The sequence below is a fragment of the Nicotiana tabacum genome, chromosome 10 (assembly GCF_000715075.1).
Source record: "Nicotiana tabacum cultivar K326 chromosome 10, ASM71507v2, whole genome shotgun sequence".
In the NCBI taxonomy this organism is placed as follows: Eukaryota; Viridiplantae; Streptophyta; class Magnoliopsida; order Solanales; family Solanaceae; genus Nicotiana; species Nicotiana tabacum.
This window is the reverse complement of record NC_134089.1, coordinates 81,591,249-81,597,248: the sequence shown is the minus strand read 5'-3', so window position 1 is coordinate 81,597,248 and position 6,000 is coordinate 81,591,249.

The following is a 6,000-nucleotide window of genomic DNA, read 5'->3' as shown; positions in this document are numbered from 1 at the left end:
GCAGCCCATTTCTATTCCGCCATACTGTATGGACTCGCCAGAGTTAAAAGAATTGAAGGAGCAGTTACAAGATTTGCTTGATAAGAGCTTCATTAGACCTAGTGCCTCACCATAGGGTGTGCTTATGTTGTTCGTGAAGAAGAAAGATGGATCGATGAGGATGTGCATATATTACAAGCAGTTGAACAAAGTCACCATTAAGAACAAGTATCCATTGTCGGGGATTGATGACTTATTTGATCAGCTTTAGGGGTCCAAGGTATTTTCAAAAATTTATTTAAGGTCTGGCTACCATCAGTTGAGGATCAGGGCTTCCGATGTCCCTAAGACAGCTTTTCGGACTCGATATAGGCACTATGAGTTTCTAGTGATGTCATTTGGGCTGACAAATGTCCCAACAACATTTATGGATTTAATGAACCGGGTATTCAAGCCCTATTTGGATTCCTTTGTGATTGTGTTTATTGATGATATCTTGATCTACTCCCATAGCGAAGAGGAACATGAGCATCATCTTCGGATTGTACTTCAGACTCTAAGAGACAACCAATTATATGCCAAGTTTTCAAAGTGCGAGTATTGGTAGAGGGCATTTAGGTGGATCCTAAGAAGATTGAGGCAGCTCAGAACTGGCCTAGACCCACTTTAACAATGGAGATCCGGAGTTTTTTGGGTTTAGCAGGATATTATTATCGGTTTGTGGAGGGGTTCTCATCTATAGCAGCCCCATTGACCAGGTTTCCCCAGAAGGGTACCCCATTCATAAGGTCAGACGAGTGTGAGGCGAGCTTTCAGAAGCTCAAGACTGCTTTGACTACGTCGCCAGTGTTGGTGTTGCCCACAAGTTCAGGATCTTATACGGTATATTGTGATGCATCTCGTGTTGGGTTTTGGTGATGTATTGATGCAAGATGGAAGGGTGATTGCATATGCGTCGCGGCAATTGAAGGTTCATGAGAAGAATTACCCTGTTCATGACTTAGAGTTGGCATCCATTGTTCATGCGCTGAAGATTTGGAGACGCTATCTTTACGGTGTGTCATGCGAGGTATTCACGGATCATCGAAGCTTGTAATACTTGTTCAAACAAAAGGATCTCAATTTGAGGCAGATGAGGTAGTTGGAACTATTGAAAGACTATGATATCACCATCTTGTATCATCCCGGGAAGGCCAATGTGGTGGTCGACGCCTTTAGTAGAAAGGAAGTGAGTATGGGCAGCCTTGCGTACATTCCAGTTGGTGAGAGACCGCTTGCATCAGATGTTTAGGATTTGGCCTATCAGTTTGTGAGGTTGGATGTTTTAGAGCCCAGTCGTGTTCTAGCTTGCATAGTCGCTCCGTTTTCCTTGTTTGAGTGCATTAGGGAGTGACAGTATAATGACCCTCATTTGCTTATCCTTAGGGACACAGTACGACACGGTGGTGTCAAGCATGTTACTATTGGAGATGACAGAGTTTTGAGGATGCAGGGTCGTATTTGTGTGCCTAATTTAGATGGACTTCGTGATGTGATTTTTGAGGAGTCCCACAGTTCTTGGTATTCTATTCATCCAGGTGCTGCCAAGACGTATCAGGACTTGCGGCAGCATGATTGGTGAAGGAAGATGAAGAAGGATATAGTTGCATATGTAGCTCGGTGTCTAAATTGTCAACAAGTAAAGTATGAGCATTAGAGACCTGGTATTTTGCTTTAGAAGATAGAGATTTTTGAGTGGAAGTGGGAGCGTATCACTATGGATTTTGTTGTTGGACTCCCGTGGACTCAGAAGAAGTTCGATGCAGTTTGGGTCATTGTGGAAAAGCTGACAGAGTCAGTGCATTTCATTCCTGTGGAAGTTACCTATTCTTTAGAGTGGTTGACTGAGATTTACATCCGCGAGCTCGTTCGTCTTCACGGTGTGCCAGTGTCTATCATTTCTGATCGAGGTACGCAGTTCACCTTGCACTTCTAGAGGGCAGTATAGTGTGAGTTGGGTACGCAGGTTGAGTTGAGCACAATATTTCATCCTCAAACGGACGGACAGTCCGAGCGCACTATTCAGATATTGAAGGATATGCTCTGCGCTTATGTTATAGATTTTGGGTGTTCGTGGGATCAGTTCTTTCCACCTGTAGAGTTTTCCTACAACAATAGCTATCAGTCAAGCATTCAGACTCCCTATAAGGCCTTATACAGGAGGCGATGTCGATCGCCAGTTGGATGGTTCGAGCCGGGAGAGGCTCGGTTGTTGGGTACAGATTTGGTATAGAATGCCTTGGATAAGGTCAAGATTATTTAGGATCAACTTCACACAGCTCAGTCGAGGCAGAAGAGTAATGCCAACCTTAGAGTTTGTGATGTTGCATTCATGGTCGGAGATAGGGTATTGCTCTGGGTTTCACTCATGAAGGGTGTGATGAGGTTCAGAAAGAAAGGCAAGTTGAGCCCTAAGTATATCGAACCTTTTGAGATTCTTCGGAGATTAGGTGAGGTGGCTTACAAGATCTTATTTCCACCTAGTTTGTTAGTAGTCCATACGGTGCTCTATGTTTCCATGCTCCGGAAGTATTATGGTGATATGTTCCATGTTTTAGGTTTCAGTTCAGTCCAGTTGGATAAGGATTTGACTTATGAGGAGGAGCCGGTGACTATTCTAGTCTGGCAGGTTTGCTAGTTGAGGTCAAAGAGTTATCCTTCAGTTCGAGTGCAGTGGAGAGGTCAGCCCGTTGAGGCAGCTACTTGGGAGTCTGAGTCGGACATGCGGAGTAGATATCCACACCTTTTCACCAGTCCAGGTACTTTTCTATGTCTGTTTGAGGACGAACGATTATTTTAGAGGTAGAGAATGTGATGACCCGATAGGTCATCTAGAGTTTAAACCTTTAATCTGTGTTTCAAAGCCTCCAATAGTATTTAAGCCTTCCTTGATTTGCATGCGCAGTCCGAGTATTTTATCAGAAGGCTTCTATGTTAAAAAAGATAAAAATATGACATTTTGCCATTAAAATCCATTTATGTTGACTTCGGTTAACGTTTTAAGAAAACGGACCCGGATCAATTTTTTGATGGTCCTGGCGGGTCCGTATCGTGATTTGGGACTTGGTCGTATGCCCCGAATCGAATTTAGAGGTCCCTAGCTAGAGTTATCGCTTTTTGTCGAATTTGAAAGTTTAAAGACTTAATGAATCTAAAGGTTTGACCAATGTTTGACTTTATTGATACCGGATCCATATTTTGGTTTCGGAACTCGGTATAGGTTCGTTATTATATTTATGACTTGTGTGTCAAATTTGGTGAAAAACGGAGGTGGTTTGACGTGATTCGGATGTCCGGTTGTTAAAATAACAATTCTAAAGTTTTCTTAAAAATTTCATTTAATTTGGTATCTGATTAATAGTTATACATGTTATTTTGGAGACTTCATCGTGCAAGCAAGTTCTTATGATGTTTTTGGACTTGTGTGCATGTTTGGTTTGGAGCCCTGAGGGCTCAGGTGAGTTTCGGATAGGCTACGGAGTGGTTTGGTCTTAGAAAACAATGTTGGTGTGCTTCAGTTCTGGTGCAGGTCTCTGACCTCGCAATTGCGAAGATTTCATTTTCCTGCTTGGGTCGAAATTGCGAAGAAAATCTTTTTGTGAAGAAGGATGGGCCAGCCAGGATTCACATTTGCGATCAAAGAGGTCGCAATTGCGGAAGACCACAGTTCGCATTTGGGAACAAATCATCGCAAATGCGATGATAGCAGAAATGGGCGACCTTCGCAATTGCGAAGGGTTTCTCGCATTTGCAGAATTTGCAATTGCGATATCTACAACTGGTCAAAAGCTGAGTTAGACGAGATTTTGGTTCATTCTCTCAAATTTTCAAACCTAGAAACCCTAGAGGCGATTTTCCCAAGAGCCCTTCTTCTCTAATTCATTGGTAAGTGATTCTAACCTATTTTCTTTCACTTTTCCATTACATTTCACAAGATTTCAACCTAAAATCCAGGATTTTCATCGTGAAAATTGGGGATTTGGGTAGAATTAAAGTTTTTTTTTTGTAAAAGTAGAATTTAGACCTCAAATTGAGGTCGAATTCGAAACAAATTACATAACCGGGCTCGGGAGCGAATGGGTAATCGGATTTTGATCCGAATTTTGGGTTTGGACCAAGCGGGCCCGGGAGTTGACTTTTTAATAATGACCTAAATTGAACCTTTTTCATTCGTGGGTAGTTCCTAAGGCTTATTTTGAGTCGTTTGGTTGATAATTTGCTAGATTTGGTTGGTTCAGAGGCTTGTTTGAAAGGCAAAGCCGTGGTTGAGCTGTGAGTTGAACTTTGGAGCGAGGTAAGTATCGGGATTAATCTTGACTTGAGGGATTATGAATTGTTTGCCTATTTGTTGTATGTTTAGATGTTGGGTACAACATATATGTGAGGTGACGAGCACTTATGCGTTGTTGTTGGGTTAAAACATGCGGGTGAGACTTGTTCTTTTTAATTTATGGCTTTCTTTGATCATGATATCCATGCTTAGACTAGTTTAATTGCTAAATTGATCGTTCTTTCCGCGTCTATGGACAATCTATGATAATTAAGTATTATTTCGGAAGTTGAGGTTGATTTTGTGGAACCATTGTTGACGTAAAGTTTGTCCTTTTTTATTTCATCTCCCTATTGTTATATCTTCATTTTATATGGTAAGGGAGAGTACTAATGCACGAAGGGTGATGTCGTGCCATGTTTGAGAGTTAATGCACGAAGGGTGATGTCGTGCCATATTTGAGAGTTAATGCACGAAGGGTGGGCCTTCGATCTATATGCTTGAGAGGTCGTCCGAAGTCCGAGCCCGGGTAAGACCAAGTTCGAGCTCGAGGGACCAGACCCGAGTTCGAGGGCGGAGCATGATACATACCGAGGTCGAGATAGTACCGTTATAGATTTGTACCAGAACAAGTTAGATTCCTGCCACGTCCCCAAAAGTCATGGCGCAAATTCCGGAATATGATTGTACGATTCCGTACTAGGCGGTTAGACAGTTGTACCAAGAATATTCCTTACTATAAATAGAAATATCCCTTATTTAGGGGACCCCTATTATATAAAGGGGACCCCAATCATGAAAACATATAATCACTGAGAAAAGAATATACTTTCTACCTTTTTGCCTACTGTTCATCAGCATTGTCATTCAACTCCATTGTTCTTACTTTATTTTTATCACTTGATTTTCTTACTGCCTTAAGCCACCTCGAGGTCACTGCTGCTAAGTAACATTGGTTTGATTCGCTTTTATCTCTCATTTGTTCTTCATATTTCTTGACTATTAATTGGTATTGAACTAAATCACATATCTTTAAAACCACTAATCAAATTTAATTGTTACTCGTATTTTTGAGGTAAACAGTTTGGCGTCCACCGTGGGGCTAAAGATAATAGTTATTATTTCTTTACTGATTCTCGATACACACGTTATTTTTACACTTTGTTTGTCAAGATTTGTTGATTTTCAGGCTGAAACACGTCTAGCTCACAAAACGCACCCATTCACGACGACGAAGGTCTTGGAGAACAACAATGCAGGAGTCGGTGTACCATCGATAAACCAAGGGGAAGTGCCAAATGTGGAACCTGTTGATGTTAGTTCGCACATTGCTTTGAATGCAGATCTAGGCGCGGACCCCGAAGCAGATATACGCAAGGAATCCCGGCACGGTGGCCAAAGAACACAAGGAATGGAAGACGGGGAAGTCAGCCTCCAAGTGATATTCAAGATGCTACAAGCTTAGCAAATTGTCATCGCTCAACTTCAGAGTCAGAATAGAACTTCAAACACAGCCGAACCAGTAAACACTCGGCATACAGAACCAGCGCTAGAGAGGCCCGATGAAAGCAGCTCGGGGACTGACCCCACGATTATGAAAATGCTCGAGGAACTAACCAAGAGGATCGAGTCTGGAGAAAAGAAAATTGAAGAAAATGATAAGAAGGTGGAAACTTATAACTCCCGGATAGACCAGATACCAGGGGCACCTC